Genomic DNA, 17,970 nt, shown 5'->3' with positions numbered 1-17,970 from the left:
ATGTTCAATATGCCAACTGTATCCAGACCTCCAATGACAATGTTGATTCCGAAATTGTTGCTAAACCGTAAGACTTAAAGTCATTGGCGAATAAGTGCGTTCTGCAGCTGAACACAGTCAACACAGCAACCAGCCTTCACCATGACTGCTTACATTCACCCCCTTTGTTTGTGCCAGTCTCTAGGTCCATCCATTCCACTATTGCTGGAACACTCATTCATACTTTCGTTTACAGAAGATTCTTCCTTACCATTAAAACAACTTTCATTTTAATTGTTGCCCACTATTGTGATGTGCATTCTTCCAACTGTTAGGAATGGGTTAAGAGACATTCCAATTACATGTCAAATTGATGTTAAGTATCCAATAATTGCTACTGATATGTAAAAGGGTTGCAGGTGGCACTTGTGGTGGTGATAGAGTTTTGTACAGAGTATGTACGGCAGCATAGTGGTTAGCGCAATTGCTTCACAGCTCCAGGGTCCTAGGTTCGATTCCCGGCTGGGTCACTGTCTGTGCGGAGTCTGCACGTTCTCCCCGTGTGGGAGTGGGTTTCCTCCGGGAGCTCCGGTTTCCAACCCACAGTCCAAAGATGTGCGGGTTAGGTGGATCCGCCATGCTGAATTGCCCTTAGTGTCCAAAAAGGCTCAGTGGGGGTTACGGGGATAGGGTAGATACGTGGGCTTGAGTGGGTTGCTCTTTGTAAGGGCCGGTGCAGACTGGATGGGCCGAATGGCCTCCTTCTGCACTGTAAATTCTATGTTCAAGGAAAATAAAGGTGTTTGGGAAAGGAGCAGGATTCTTCACTCTTTACTCAACAGCAGACTGAAGATAATACCAAATTCTTCCATCGGGCAGGAGATACAAAAGTCTGAGAACACTCGCTAACAGATTCAAAAGCTTCTTCCTTGCTGCTACCAGACTCTTAAACAACCCTCTTATGGACTGGTCTGATCTTGTCACACATCTTCTCTGCCGAGTAGTACTACATTCCTGTGTGTTTCACCCGATGTCTGAGTCTATGTATTTACATTGTGTATTTATGTTTGCCCTATGTATTTTTTCCCATGTGTGGAATGATCTGTCTGAACTGTATAGCGGAAAAATCTTTTTCACTGTAACTTGGTACACGTGACAATAACCAAATCCAAATCCAAGTATAGATGTTCTCAGCAACTCGCAAATTGCCCAAATAAAAGGCAGGTAGCTGTAACTTCTGATAAATAGAACTAAACTACGGAAATGTGAGTCATATACTCAGCTACTGGAGCTGGGCTGTTCACTGATATTAGTGTATCTTCAAGATGCTGGACCTCCCAGACACATTCCCCCCTCCTTCCAACCCCACTCCCACAAACCCTTCTATATTTTGGTTCTTGCTGACATTTTGGGCTAAAGCTTTAACTATCATATGAAACTGATGTACATCTTTCAGGATCGCTCACAATTGTGGAATAATGTCACTATCACTGGTTATTCCTTATGTCTGCCGTACACATTGATTCCATTTTCTGAAGATGGTGAAACTGTTGACGGACAAGATCCTATTGGGATGGATGCACCAGTTTGTTGAGCTGCTGGGAAGAGTGAAAAAGACAACTTGGTGAGCAGTATGTGTTGGGAAAGGTTGTTGGGGAAGAGCGTTATATAATGATTCTCAGGCTCTGCTGGGAAGAGAAAAATTGGTGTTCACAAGGCGCACATTTCAAAATATCACATCCTCTGTTTTACAGCTTCAATGTCACAGGTAACTCATCAAAAATGAGAATTCCTTCTGTAACTGGAATCTTCAACTACAGTGAAAAAGCTGGGAGATGTGTTCTGTATTAACAGACAGTCAATGGCTTTGTGTGGCTAACAAATACAAAGGAACCAGGTAGCCCAACTCTTCATGGCCTGATCTGTGAACCCCCCCCCCCACCCCCCCCATCCCTCTATCACGTAACAACACCTCTTATTGTCTTCTGCATTTTGATCATTACTTTGGTATTAATTCAATATTGTTGTACTCTAATCTAAATTACAATAGCTCAGCCTGTCTTTGGCTCAGCACTTTGTAATGTTGAACCATTAAAACCAGGAGGACCCCAAGTCTGGTCTGTGGTTTGTCTTGTTAGCCAATCTTAACCAGGATGTGGAGATGCCGGCGTTGGACTGGGGTGGGCACAGTAAGAAGTCTGACAACACCAGGTTGAAGTCCAACAGGTATATTTGGAATCACTAGCTTTCGGAGCGGTGATTGAAGAGGTAGTTTACATAAACACAGCATATATAGTCAAAGCCAATAATGCAAGATGATACTTTGATGATAGTGAATCCAAATAAATCGTAACCAGAGCACTGGTTGGGATGTAGTTCACCATTGTAGGAGATAGGAAGGCAAGAGTTAGGCAAACATTCTGCTGCCCATTTTGAAGTTTGGATGCAGGATAAGGATAGACTTGGATCTGATTGTGATAAACTCCATGATTCACAGACTGCTGATATTTAGCTTCACTCCCTGATGTCCAGAGAGAACAGTGGAGTATATATGAGACACATAACAAGCTATCGCCAGATCTGACTATACCACATCAAGTGCTATCAAGCCTCCCACTGCTCTACCAAAACTGTCCATTTCTTCAGGATCATGGTGGCAAACTAAGGTGGCTAGCTGAGCTCATTTCTCTTCTCGGAACCCTCTTCCACACCCCATACACCCTCACTTCCAACAGCAATTGTCTTCTGCCCCCACCATACTCCTGAAAACACCAATTCCATCCCTCCTCCCTGCAGTGTATCTCAGCTGGAATTAGACATTTCACAATCTTGTCAGCCTATTCAACCTTGAAAGGAGATTCAAAACTCATATCCAGGGCACTCAATTTCCACCTGTTTCTGCTTCTACATCACCCCATCTGCTGACTGAATCCTCATCCAAACCTTTGTCACCTCCAGACCTGACTGCTGCAGGGCTCTTTTGGCTTTCTAAACTTGTATGACGTTGCATGAACGTCAGCTGGTCCAAACCTCTGCTCCCCATATCCTACAATGTGTCTCACTGGGAAAGGCCCATCACCTCTTCCTTGCGTCTGAACACCATAATGCATCATGTTCAAAATTCTTATTTAATTGTTTAAATCTCTTCACTGTCATGCCCCTTCCTAATGGTGTAACTCCTTCCATCTCAACAACACCCCTGAAATCACTGTTCCTCCAACTTGGGTCTCTTGTACATCCCCCTTCCTTCACTCCACATATGGCAGTATTGCCCTCAGAGATTTAAGCCCCCTGCTTAGGAATTTCCTTCTTAAATTCTTCTACCTTCTCACCTCCCTCTCCTGTTTTAAGATCCTCTACTTCCTTAACCGATCTTTTGGTCACCCCTTCTAATACCATCTCTTTTGTCTCAATGTCTTCAATATTCACAGGGGTCCTGAGAAGGCTTAAACTCAAAGGTTTATTCAGTGAAAGAAATGTGAGGCCGCAATGCGGCGGCACTACATCCTTCCCGACCGGGACCATCCAATGCCGGTTCCAATCCTGGCCAGCTTTTATCTGTCCGATTCAATGAGCTCCACTGTTAGGCCTACACCCCTCAGCAGAGGAGTGTGTATTCCTCGAGCCCCAAGGGGAGATCAATTGGGTCATCCCCATGGGTCTGTGGGGTTATTACAATGTCCATTGTTTTATGATTAAGCCGCTGTGTGGCCCCCGTAGCATTTTTCTGTGTAAAAGGGACTAGATAACTGTAAGTTACTGTTGTGGATAAGGGCCGGATGCCTCTACAGCAGTGTTTTTCAAACTTTTTTCCCGGGACCCGCTTTTGCAAATGGGTGAGCTTCAGGACCCATGCCAGCTGACATTTGTGACCCACGCCAGTCAACTGCCAGCCGACCTTCGCGGCAGACTTCATGCTCGCTTACCTTTAATGCAAATGGGAAGCCTGCTCAGTTCTCACAATCTCACTTGAATCCAGTTCAAAGGAGGAGAGAGCAATGCACATATCAGGTGCAGACCTCAACGAGTTCCTTTGTGCCACCTTCATCTTTATGAAAACGGAAAATCCAACCTCGCACATGTAGATCATCGTGAAGGGCAATAGCAACAAATTGCTTGTTTTACTCAGCACTGGATATTCTTGAGAGATGCTACTCCAGAATTCTGACAGCCTTATGGCCTTTTGGTGTGTTTTTAATATGGTATCACAGGTCAGTTACAGCAGCGCAGTCTTTTAATTTGGAGTCAGCTCTAAGTTAATAAATAACTGACTCTGAGGTCTGAACCTCAAAAATAATTTTCCAGCCAGCACTTCACTTTCAAAATCTGAAACCTCTCCTCTCATTCGCCAATACTTCCCTTTATATAACACACATGGGCTTTGCATCTTTATTTGCATTGGCAAAATTGGCAAACCCATACCTCAAGTAAGCATCTTTATACTATTCTGTTCCCGAGTTAAGCTTCTTCTTTGTAGGTTGTTAAGCAGAGGCTTTGGAACTCTGTACAGAGCTAACATCAGCACTGCTCTGACGTGCCTTGGACTCTCCTGAGCAGCTCTCTCCAGCAGAGTCTGTTGTGAAATCCTGTCCAGTAGGATTTAATTACTAATTGAGTCTTTGTCCATCTCTTACTTATAAGAAAACAATCCATCTTCACAGTGCTCTTGCCAGCAGCTGGAAAATGGAAGCAACTCTGTTGGCACTAAAAGCACGTACAAGGCACTTGACGTCAAGTGTACGTGCAGGGCGTGTGACCTGCTCTCTGCTGCTGCTTCTGGCCGGAAGACGCCACACAGCCCCATTTGTTTTCATTTAAAAGGTGCAGTGGCCACCATTCTCAATGTGAAAACCGGTAGCAGCCATTGGGCGCTTCTTCCACGATGGGGGCCACAGCGGAGATGGCGTGCATGGTTGCTCCATGACCCTCCTGGCATCCGCTCATGATCCTCTTGTGGGTCTCGACCTGCACTTTGAAAAACCTTGCTCTAAGGAATACATTATGTGGCTTTATTGCTCTTCTTAAGGTCTATGCCGTCTGCATCAGCTCTTGAAATCCTGAGCCTGTGTTATTGCAAACAAAAGAATTGGCATCTTCTCATGTTTTTCAAAAAAAGAAATTACTTAGTGCTATTAGAAAATTGATAGAATCCTGCTCAAGTCTGCCTAATGCCATCTGGACCCTGCCCCCTTGGCAAATTTCAATCAAGGGTTTCGCTGTTTAATTATAAAAAGAGAATTCCTCTATTAATATTGATGATTGCGCTGAATTTCGAAATGATCAATGCTTCATTATCTATCTGTCATTTTGCTTTATCCTATTTAGATTAAAAACAGTTTGAGAAATTAATTCTCTTGGGTCTTCAATAACAAAGAAAAGAGAATGTTGTGAAGACCTTGCAGACATTCCCATCCTGCTAGAAGACCCATTTTGATGATGTCATGTTTTGCTGCTGTCTAGCTAACAATAATAGGTGGGGCTGAACATTATATAAACAATGTAAGATCTTTATTTATATCACAGAACAGATGGTCTTTCCATCAGCAGGCTAACACACATGCCTTGCACGGCGAAACAATTTCTGTTCAGCAAAATTAAATATTGTAGTATCACGTCATTTAGTGCACTTTTGAACTGGAGAACCAAATGCATATGATTCTGAACTCGTCTATCATCGTTACCCAAGGCAAGTCCTTTAATTCTTTGGTGATTCCCTCTGTGTACATTTCCTGAAACATTTCCGTCGTTATGTTATGAGCTGTTGCGGATAGACAGATTGCATTTCTAAGTCAATTGATTTCATGAAGGATACCCTACTTTGGAACTCAGCCAGCTCTCTGCAGATCTTCCTCCACTTCCAACTAGGAACTAAAATCAGATCAATTAGCGAATCAATCTTCACTGTTGACATGAATTTTCGGTACAATGGTGGTTAGCATAAATGGGGAGCACGGTAGCATGGTGGTTAGCATAAATGCTTCACAGCTCCAGGGTCCCAGGTTTGATTCCCGGCTGGGTCACTGTCTGTGTGGAGTCTGCACGTCCTCCCCGTGTGTGCGTGGGTTTCCTCCGGGTGCTCCGGTTTCCTCCCACAGTCCAAAGATGTGCGGGTTAGGTGGATTGGCCATGCTAAATTGCCCGTAGTGTCCTAAAAAGTAAGGTGAAGGGGGGGGGGGGGGGGGGGGGGTTGTTGGGTTACGGGTATAGGGTGGATACGTGGGTTTGAGTAGGGTGATCATGGCTCGGCACAACATCGAGGGCCGAAGGGCCTGTTCTGTGCTGTACTGTTCTATGTTCTAATGCTGAATTTTAGATAGACAAAATAATGAAGCAAAACTCTGATGGTACATTTATAAAAGGCCCACGTGATTTAAATTAATTAATTGTGCCAATTTGCCTCATAAAATTATTATGAAACAGCCAAATTGTCACAAAAAGCCAACCGGTTTGCCACACCCCTTTGAGAAGGGAAGCTGCCTTATCAGCGTTCCTCACATCTTAAGAATAAGTGTAGGTTTTTTAAATTCACAAGCATTGGTGGGGACTGGTTTTAAAGGCTCAATTTTACAGATAAGGGTCACAGTAAACATAATTAGCAGCATGTGGCATGTGTCAAAACTGTTTGGTGGTAAATTTGAAAAGTAAGGTTCTGAAGAAAGAGTAAATTAGACCGTAAATGATGCTGACTCTTACTGCCACACAGTTCCACAGATGGTGACCGTACTCTTGTACTTTCAAGTTTGAGCAATCTAGTTTTTAAAAAATAAATACAGAGGGGTTTTTTTTTTTCAATTAAGGGGCAATTTAGCGTGGCCAATCCACCTACCCTGCACATCTTCGGGTTGTGGGGGTGAGACCCACCCAGATACAGGGAGAATATGCAAACTCCACCCAGAGCCAGGATCGAACCCGGGTCCTCGTGAGGCCTGAGCTTTCTAGTTAATTCAGAAAGTGGCAGAAACGTTCAGCTGGTCGGGACTGGAGAAAGGAAGGTAGGAATAGGGCTTGAGTCGATGATCTATAGTCATGGGGCGGGGGGTCCTAAGTGCCGGTAGACCTGAAATTTTAATCTGGCATTCCTATTTCCAGAGAGTGCATGACGTGATGAGTGTTTCCAGCATTTTCTATTTTCATTTCAGCTTTCCAGCATCTACCTGTTCTGGTTAACTTCCCGGAGTTTGACTGCAATACACAACTTCTGTCACTAGGTGCCATCATCTTGCTATGAAAGCGCTGTTGCCATCTAACGGCATAAATCAAGAACTGTACTGCCAACAGCTATTCAAATCGCAGACAAACTGCAATAACTTCATTTGCGATAATGTTATATTTTATGCCATGTCTTGCAATGCTCATTAGTGTGCCATTTAATTTCTAAGCAATAAGATGGATGGTTGAGAACAACTTCATGAGTTATTTTTTGACAGCTAATCCCCCCCCCCCCCTATTGTTTTCCATTTCTATTGAGTTTTTAGTTTACTTGTTCCTAAGACGTTAGGAGTGGCAGGTTCCTTTCCCAAAGGGCATGACCAAACCGGGTTGGACCTTTGTGACAATTTGGCAGTTTCATGATGTATGTTGCCACACTTCACTGCATTCAATTTCACAACTTCCGATAATGGGATAAAAGCAAATTACGGCGGATGCTGGAATCTGAAACCAAAGAGAAAATGCTGGAAAATCGCAGCAGGTCTGGCAGCATCTGTAGGGAGAGAAAAGAGCTAATGTTTCGAGTGATGATTCTTTGTGTTAAAAACAACAAGGGTAGCAGGGTAGCATTGTGGATAGCATAATTGCTTCACAGCGCCAGGGTCCCAGGTTCGATTCCGGCTTGGGTCACTGTCTGTGCGGAGTCTGCAGATCCTCCCCGTGTGTGTGTGGGTTTCCTCCGGGTGCTCCGGTTTCCTCCCACAGTCCAAAGATGTGCAGGTTAGGTGGATTGGCCATGATAAATTGCCCTTAGTGTTGGGTGGGGTTCCTGGGTTATGGGGATAGGGTGGAGGTGTTGACCTTGGTTCGGGTGCTCTTTCCAAGACTCGATGGGCCGAATGGCCTCCTTCTGCACTGTAAATTCTATGAAACATTCCTTTGCTATTTTTAGCTACCGAACTTTATGTCGTTGTGAAAGACATTGTGCAAAATTCTCAGCCTCACGACAGCACAAACGCGAACCGCGCTTGCGTGGAAAATTGGGTGCCTGGCCAAAATCGAGGTCTGCGGCCAACGCCAATTCGGGTGCCATGCTCCGGTCCCTGCCAGCGGCAGCATGCAAAACTGCCATTTGCGTTTATTTAAATGTGATTAGTGGGTCTGACCCACGGTGCTGCCGGCCTCTGCAATGTTCTCCCCTCTCAGGCGGAAGTCACGCGAGTGGGGTTTACTACAATCAGTGACTGGGTGCCATGGCTGCTGAGGGGGAAAGAGAAGGTAAGCATCGTTTGAAAAACCGTTAAAAATTGGACCGATTCCTGGGGGTGGGCTGCTAGGGCCGGGGGTTTGTAGCAGGGAGCTCCTTGCTGACAGTCCGTGGATTCGGGGTGTCCCCCTCAGGATTGGGTGGTCGCCATTGCTGCAGTATTTGTTTTAAATGCTCCTGTTCTTGTCAACAGGGGTACCGGTGGCTGCTGCCATCCGTGTCAGCGAGAGGCTCAGCGGCCCCTGTCCTGAATCCCCAGCGGGGACTACTGTTTGGTACACATAACAGGCCCCTGGCTGTTCACTCTGCTGACTGCTCCCTGTGTCCTGTCATTGCTCACAGAGCCTCTGGTCATTTGGGAGCCCACCCCAGTCCACCCGTCTGGAAACCCCCAGTTGACCAATCAACGGGATGGGCGTGGCCAAGCTCAATCAGTGGCACACCAGGTGCTGGCACTCCTCATCAGAAACGCAGCCCCACTGCAGGGGAAGCAGGGGAGTGGCAGAGATTACCCCAAACAAAGGATACACGTACCGTGGCATTCGGCACCCTCCCTGGCACATTGCCCTCTAAGAGGCCTCACCAATGATACTATCAGTCGGCCCACTCTGCAGGACCACCAGCTGTCTCCAAGCTCTGCCTGCCCGCCATGCCCCTGCTCCCATCCATCCTGCCCCTGGACAGGTTGTCACAACTTGTGTGTTACACCCAGGACCCACATCACACTGCAGCTACTCTCCCAGCAGACGCACACTTCCCTCGCTCACCCCCAGACCCTCACCCCCTGTACACAAGCCTCTAAGCATGAAGGCGATTGGTGGCACACCATAACTCTCTCCACCGCATAACCAGGTGGCACCCCGCTGGCAGGATAACACCCACCCACCCAATGAGGAGAACCACAATAGACCCCGCTGGGGATTCAGGACAGGAGGCGCAGAGCCTATCACTGACATGGGTGGCAGCAGCCACCTGTACCCCTGTTGACAGGGACTGGTGGTGAGGATCGAGCCTCCCCACATCACATTGATGCCCTCTAGGGCAGTACCAGCGGGTCTTGTCTATGGGATGGAGGACGATGACGACTCACTGTGAGATGAGCTCTGGTGCTCCTTATCGTTTGACATTGATGGGGACAGGGGTGCAGTGTGGAAGGCCGCATTTTGTGGAAATGGCTGAGGGATGGGGGTGGGTTTGGGGGGGTGGAGCTGAAGTGCAACTCAGGGTCACCATGTAGCCTGTTGGATCTGGATACTCATCTTGCTAACATGTCTTCTCTTTTTCCCCTTGCAGAGAATTTATTTCGGAGTGGACCCACGAATTCTCGCTATATACCTGGCTGCAGCTGCCATTATGGACACACGGAGGCTGGAGCCACTGGACCTGCATGGAGAGGACCCTGCACAAGAGGAGCCTGCCACAGAAGAGCAGGGGCCAGCCAGTGAGTCCCGAATGCTGGCCGTCCAACAGGCCGAGGAGGAGGTGCGAAGGAGGTGCACGTGTATGCCGCCAGCACCCGTCCTTCGAGGAGATGCCAGCCCGGGAAAGACTTCAGCTAACCAAGGAACCATGTGCCAGATGATGGGGCACCTGGCATGGTAAGGGTTTGGAGGAGGATACCACCTCCTGATGACCACCAAGGTGATGGTCACCCAGAATGTTTATGCCTCTGAGCCTTTCCAGGGGCTGGGTGGATATTTGGGATATCTGGGATATCGCCAACATCCTGACACAGGTTCATCCACATTGTGACATATGCCCTATGCACCCAGGCAGCAGACCACATAAACTTCAATCTGGACCAAGCACACCAGAATGCCTGGGCTGCAGGAGAACCACTATAACGATGCCCACGCAGTAGCCAGAAGCGGTGTATCGGCGTCCTCAAGATGTGCTTCACCTATCACCAGCACACAAAAAATATCAGCTTGGCAGTGCCAACATAGTACCCAAGCAGTGCGCCTGCCAGTTCTCCTGGGCACCCTGGCAGTGCTAAGCTCACACCCAGCTGGCAGTGCCAGGGTACCACCCTGTCCAAAGGGCATGCACCTGGTGGCCTGCGATCCCTGGGAGACCCCCATGACTGGTGTTTCTGGAGAGCAGTGCTGAATGGCACTTGCCCAAGGTCTCCAAGGCAACGGAGATTGACCCCCATGCCTCGGGTAATTCAGGACTCTGCACATTAACGTGAGACTAGCTTTCTCGTTTTAATATGCAGACTTGCTAAAAAGTGATCTCAACGTCTCATGAAGCTGGGTTAGATCTCATGAGGCACTGTGAGCCGAGTGGAACTCGCGAGCGGGTCCTCCCGACTTCTATCATCCACGCTGCGCTGCTGCAAGCTGCTTTTTGGGCACAGGGTGGCCATTTGGCCGCGCCCTTGGTCTCCTTCTCAAAGAAAGCATTTACTTGCCACAGAGGGAGTGCAGCAAAGGTTCACCAGACTAATTCCTGGGATGGCAGGATTGTTTTATGAGGAGGGATTGGGTCAACTGGGCATGTATTCACTGGAATTTAGAAGAATGAGAGGCGATCTGATCAAAAGGTGTAACTTTCTGACGGGGCTGTCTGGGTGCAGGGATGTTATTTCCCCTGACTCGGGGGGTCTACAACAAGCGCTCGCAGTCTCAGAATACGGGGTAGGCCATTTAAGACTGAGGTGAGGAGAAACGTCTTCACTCAGAGGGTGGTGATCCTGTGGAATTCTCTGTCACGGAAGGCTGTGAAGGCCAAGTCACTCAATATATTTAAGAAGGAAATAGATCGATTTCTGGACTCTAAAGGTGTCAAGGGGTATGGGGAGAGTGCAGGAGTATGGTGTTGAGATAGAGGATCACCCATGATCGCGTTGAATGGTGGAGCAGGTTCAATGGGCCAAATGGCCTACTCCTGCTCTAATTTTCTATGTGTTTGTTTCTCAGCACATCCTCAGTGATATTGCACAAGGAGAGCTAAAACCAAGAGTCGCCTTCAAATGAAGTGGATTTAGCGGGTCGGAGATAATTGCACTGGGGCACACAAATGTGATTCAGCCCACTTGTTAACACACATTGTGTTCTTATATTTGTATTTCCCTTAAAATGTCATATGTCAAGTTTATAATGGAAATGTTTATATCAATTATACCCTCCTTCCAAATGATGCAACTTCATAAAGCACAATACACTGTTCAACTCACTGATCATAGAATTTACAGTGCAGAAGGTGGCCATTCAGCCCATCGAGTCTGCACTGGCCCTTGGAAAGAGCACCCTACTTAAGCCCCACGCCTCCACCCTATCCCCTTTATCCCCGTCACCCACCAAACCTGTTTTTGGACACTAAGAGCAATTTAGAATGGCCAATCCACCTAACCTGCACATCTTTGGACTGTGGGAGGAAACAGGAGCACCCGGAGGAAATCAACGCACACACGGGGAGAACGTGCAGACTCCGCACAGACAGTGACCCAGCCGGGAATCGAACCTGGGACCCTGGAGGTGTGAAGCAACTGTGCTAACCGTGCACTTTTATGACTTTATCTGTGCACTTTCAAGAAATGCTGTATTTGAGCCCCCATGTCAACTTTGTTGATCCCCACCATTCAATGTATTTTCATTACATGTGTACTTAAAATCCTTGATTTTCTTCCCAAAATGAATTACCTCATACTCCTCCATATTAAATTCCACTGTACCACCTCTTCATAATCTCTTAAAATCTTTTTTGAGTTATTTCCAATTCTTTATTTTCTAAATCCCCAACTTTTGTAATACCGTTAAATTTCATGATTGTGTTGCTGCCACCTAAATCCATAGATATATTTGATGTGTGTTTATATATGTATATTAAGAACAAAAGTGCACCCAGCACTGACCACAGGTACAGAACTTTCAGTGCATCTTTAATTCAAACATCACCCATTAACTCTGCTTTTCTTGTCCATAATCTACTTTTTACCAATACCATTACATTTCTGATTACAATGTACTGCTGATTTTTTTTTTATGTACCTCCTGCCAGATAATTTATTGAACATCTTCTGAAGATGCCGTGTTAGCTACATGCAGTCCATTTTCTTTAGCTACCTAATCAGTCGCTTCTTAAGAAAAACCAATGAAGCTGGTCAAACGTGAATTGCCACAAACAAATTTGTGTCAGTGTTCTTGATTATCCTATAAATTTCCAAATTTTAACAAAGTTGATTAAAATATTAAATGAAAACAGTCTAATTTGACCAAGGTTTATTATTTCTGAAGATGTTGTGTGGCCTTGAGAGTTCTGTGAGAACTCAAACCCCAATCATGACAACCTTTAAAGTGTCTTAAACTTTTGAAAATACTTCCTGACAGGAAGTGAAGGAATAATATGAACAGCCAAATTGACTAAAGGTTTGGACTAGAACTTTAGTCAAGACCAAAATTAAATTATGACTGAAAGTTGGTCATGAAAGAAATAGGCTATTTTCTGTTCAAAAATCTAAATTGGATTAAATCAATTCAAATAGGACTATAATTCAGGAGACTGAAAACTAAAATTTGAATTGTTATTAAATTTGTTAAAAAAAAGCTATCTTGTATTTTGTGGCCCCGACTCCTGAAACAAGTGCTGTACTCCGAGCTTCACGATGGCAAGCGATCGCTAGGAGGGCAGAGGAAACGCTACGAGGACACTCTGAAAGCCTCTCTAACAAAATGCAACCTCCCCACTGACACGTGGGAGTCGCTTCCCACAGAATGCACAAAAAGGTAAAAGCATCCGTAAAGGTGCCAATCACTTTGAGCGTTATAGGATAGAGAACGCAGGGGCCAAGCATAAACAGCGGAAGTAGAGCTCAGAATCCAGAGTGTCCCACCCACCCACCTCATCTGCCAAAACCTGTGGCAGAGTCTGCGGATCCAGGATCGGATTCTTCAGCCACCGCTGAACCCACTTCCCCGGAGAGGAAGCAATGCATCCTCGACCCTGAGGGGCTGCCCAAGAAGGTTGAGCAGCAAAATTGCACCGGTTTCCTCCCACAGTCCAAAGACGTGCAGGTTAGCTAGATTGGCCATGCTAAATTGCCCTTCGTGTCCAAAGGGGTTGGGGGGGGGGGTTACTGGGTTGTGGGGATGGGGTGGAAGTGAGGGCTTAAATGGGTCCGTGCAGACTCGATGGGCCGAATGGCCTCCTTCTGCACTGTATGTTCTATGTAACCTAGAAGAACATTTTTTTCACTTTCCGTGTTTGCAAAATCAAATATGCTCCTTGGTTGCTTTAATAAATTACACCCATTCTTGTATGGATGGACTGGCAGGAATTTATCATTTTCGTGCTTTATTTCTTTGACGTTTATGAAGTGCTGTTATTCACTGCCATTTTCTTTCAGCGCACACTGACTTTTTTTTGATAGTGTGTTTGCAATTTTAAGAAAACAGAGAAAAGTAGGACAGGAAAATCAAGTCACAGGAAGTGGTGTTGAGTTCATTTGAATCAGTATTGACACAATAAATTAGAAATGAGCTGAAAGTACATCCAATTAGAGGATAAAGATAATAGAATATTAATTCCTCTACTTGGGTATGGAGTATCACTTGCTTTGTCTGCATCATTTATTGGAATTACCTCCGCAGTGCTAACTTTAGGATTCTTCGTTTTACAGGAAACGTACCAATTAGCCATTCAATATTTTTATTTTTACATCAAAAATGTACAAACAGGTTAATTCTTCAGCAGTGAGTTATATAAATTCCGACATGATAGCATTAAACTAAGATGCAATCCATTGTTCCATTTCACAGGATCACAGGGTAATTGATGAGGCATGCCTTTTGGCCATCTTAAATCACTCATTCAGAAAGGCTCTACAGCTTCCCATTGCTGCAGCTAATGATTTCTTAAATGTTGTCAGTGTTCCAGCATTTACCATTCTTTCTGGAAGCCCGTCCCAAGTGTTATCACTCTGTGGGAATTAGATCTTTCCGATATCAGTGCTGAAGTTACCTTTCACTGGCTCGAACCTGATTCCCCTTGACCTAATCTAATTTAATATTTCTGTTCCCTTATTTTTCGATCTTCACAAGGCGATTTCTCTGATGCCCCTTTTGCAGGCTGAAGAGCCCAGTTCTCTCCAGACATCCATCATATCTCAGAGCCCTGACTCTGAAGATCAGTCTCATAGCTTTTCTCTGTACTGCTGCCACAGTGCTCAAAATGTCTCTGTTAGAAATGGGAGCCAGGCCTTCACACACCTGGGCTTGTTGATTGTTACTTTTCATTGGCTTTCTCACCAGAACGTTGTGCAATTTGATTGCAACTTCCTTTCACTTGCAGGGGGGGGATGGGGGGGAGTTGGTCAGCAGTGTGAAACAAGCGACAACACATTGGTAGGCCATTTCATGCGTGGCCTGATTTTGACTTCAATGAAGAAGAAATATCAGGCAATGCATTAAACGTGTTGCTGTTTTGCTTTGGCCAGCTTTATCTTACTGACCAAGGCCGAAATTACCACCCCCCCCCCCCCCCCCCCCCACCTAATTCAATTGTTTTAAGAGTTCATTATCTGCTGGGTGTGGTGAATGTATAGTACCAGTAATTCACCAGTGTATTAGTATCATGTTCTGCCATTGTGTTACAGCTATGTTATGTTGTTGACCTTGTGGGCTCCACCTATGGGCCATTGTGTGGCTTCACCAACAGGTGGATATGTTGGGGCATGTACAGGCTCCGCCCATGGCTCCTCCCCTTGAAAGGAAGTATAAAGGCGGATCACAGTATTGTACCAGTCGCAGGCAGGCACTGTTCTAAGCTGATTAAAACCTCGGTTTACTTCTACTCATGTCTTTGAGTGAATTGATGGTCGCATCGCTGGGCTTGTTGATTGTTACTTTTCATTGGTTGAGCAGCAAAATTGCTATGGCATCCAGGCCTCTTTCAATTTCAGCCTTAGCTATTTCAACACCTAGAACAAATGCACTGCCCAGTTTTACTCTATGTCTATGCGGCTCTGCATGCAATTTAACTTATTGTTGTTTGCCCACTAATTCTGTCCAATATTTTCCATGATTCGTGGACTGCTTCTTCGTATTCCACCATGCCTGCTCCTTTGGCATTGCCTGTGTATTTGATCAATTTATATTTGGTTTCCAAGTTTGACGGAATGGGTTCCCAACACCATTATTATGCTACTTTTAGCCTCAGCATTTGGTATGGTTCCTTAAATGGAAAGCTTATCAGGCATCGGTGACATTTTGTTGAGAGGACAATGAGGTTTGTTAAAGAACATCTCCGTCCCAAATTTCAGCATGGCAAAAGTAATGTGCAGCCTTTGCTTCAAGTGTTAATGGCTTATCAACTTCACATTGTCTGGGTCACTGTCTGTGTGGAGTCTGCACGTCCTCCCCTTGTGTGCGTGGGTTTCCTCCGGGTGCTCTGGTTTCCTCCCACAGTCCAAAGATGTGCGGGTTAGGTGGATTGGCCATGCTAAATTGCCCGTAGTGTCCTAATGAAAGTAAGGTTAAGGGGGGTGTTGTTGGGTTACGGGTATAGGGTGGATACGTGGGTTTGAGTAGGGTGATCATGGCTCGGCACAACATTGAGGGCCGAAGGGCCTGTACTGTGCTGTACTGTTCTATGTACTATGTACATCTTAATGCAGGAAGTACATCCACTATCAAAGTCTGAAAGGATGAATGAAAAGTTAATGTTTCATGTGCAGACTGCATCTTAGTGTACCTTTTATAATGCTGATTGGCCTGTTGTATATTTCCAGCAATTTATGTTTTATTTCAGATTTCCAAAATTTGCTGTTTCCTTTTGTTACAGCCACCAAACAACAGTGCAAATGATTCAAGAATACAAAATTGACCAGATTGATTTCCCCCCCCCGGTTATCTATTCATCTGTACCGTACAGTGTTGTGCAAAAATCAATAGGAATGTTGTCTGATGTTTTTTGATGTCAGGTACCCAAAACCATGTTACACTGGCCACTCTGTGGACTTTCACTGAGTGGTACACGTAAATACCATACCTTGCATGTTTGAGAAGGCTGCAAACCTTTTGGTAATGACTGTAAGGTTTATGAAAATGAATGAATTTAATTAATTAATTAATTGACGAATCGAGCATTTATGGAGTACCTTTTACAATTTTGAAATTACCAAAAACACTTTGCCAATTTATGCACAGCAAGATCCCAAAAGCAGCAATGGAATAATGACCAGATAGTATGTCTTGGTGGTACTGGTTGTGGGTTACATTTGGGCCAATTGTTTAATGAGCCTGTGAGCGTATTCCAACTTCAGATACACTCCAAATCAGCCTCCATTTTTGACTTTTGCCATATCTCCAGTTTTCATTAAATCATTAGAGATGGCAGTTTTCTTATCCCTAAACCTCCTCAAATCCCACATCACACCATTCCACACTCTCTTTTGATTTATATGCTGCAGATGGAGGAAGCATATAACTCTTGCATCTCACTTTGCTCCCTGCACCATGATATTACCCTTTCTGATTGATCACCTGGAGGTGAAACCTGGTCAGACAGTAGTAGGAACATCAGGAATAAAGTGATGATGAAGACACAGTACCATCTCTTGATTTCACACTTGCACTCACCAGCTCAGTTATTGACACTGCACTTATCTTAGAGGATCATTTAGAAGGAGGGAGGGAACAAGGAGAGTGCAGGCGCCAAGTCGTCAGAGGATGAGGTTGCACATGGCTTCTCCTGCAGAGGACTTAAATGGAGCAGCCTCTGGAAGAACACTGATGGGTGGGCAGAACAAAATGCTTGGTGCATAGGGCAGCCTGCTGAGAACCAGCGGTCAATGTCAAGGAGCATGGATGAGTCCAGGGCCAACTTGCAACAGGGATTTGCACAGAGCTAGGAGCCCATCCCTTCCAACACGAAATTGGTCATCAACTCCAGTCTCACGCTTGTGGATGCACCAATGCCACAGCTTCCATTGCAGCAGAAGCAGCAGCTAACATTTTGATTGGAAGCCCAGACCTGGATCCTGCAAGGTCATAGACAGATAGATAGCCACCTTGCTGCAATGCAAGTTCAGATTTCAACCATTGGGGTGTGGATTCTGCTGTGCAAAGAGGATTGCAGGATTGTAAAGCAGACAAAACAATCTATCCTCCCACAGATCACTCGGACTGTTGAGACATCGTCCTGGGGCAGTGACAGTGGCTTCCTGGTGCAGGAACCTGCCGTCCTCTCTCAGAGAAATGATGTGGAGATGCCGGCGTTGGACTGGGGTGAGCACAGTAAGAAGTCTTACAACACCAGGTTAAAGTCCAACAGGTTTGTTTCAAACACGAGCTTTCGGAGCACGGCTCCTTCTTCAGGTCAATTCACCTGAAGAAGGAGCCGTGCTCCGAAAGCTCGTGTTTGAAACAAACCTGTTGGTCTATACTGCTCTCAGAGAAAGACCGTTCCTACCACTCTGCTAAGTGCCCCTGCCAAGCAGCCAGCTCATCCTGCTGCAGCCCACTCCGAGATGGTGCACACAGCAGCCAGAGCTCCTCAGCAGGGCCAGCTGCAACGTCCTCCACTGAAAATCTGCAGTGGCGTGACCTGTGGGAGGACGGATTGCTGGACAGCTG

Source organism: Scyliorhinus canicula, chromosome 12 (assembly GCF_902713615.1).
Source record: "Scyliorhinus canicula chromosome 12, sScyCan1.1, whole genome shotgun sequence".
Taxonomy (NCBI): Eukaryota; Metazoa; Chordata; class Chondrichthyes; order Carcharhiniformes; family Scyliorhinidae; genus Scyliorhinus; species Scyliorhinus canicula.
This window is presented reverse-complemented; position numbering follows the sequence as displayed.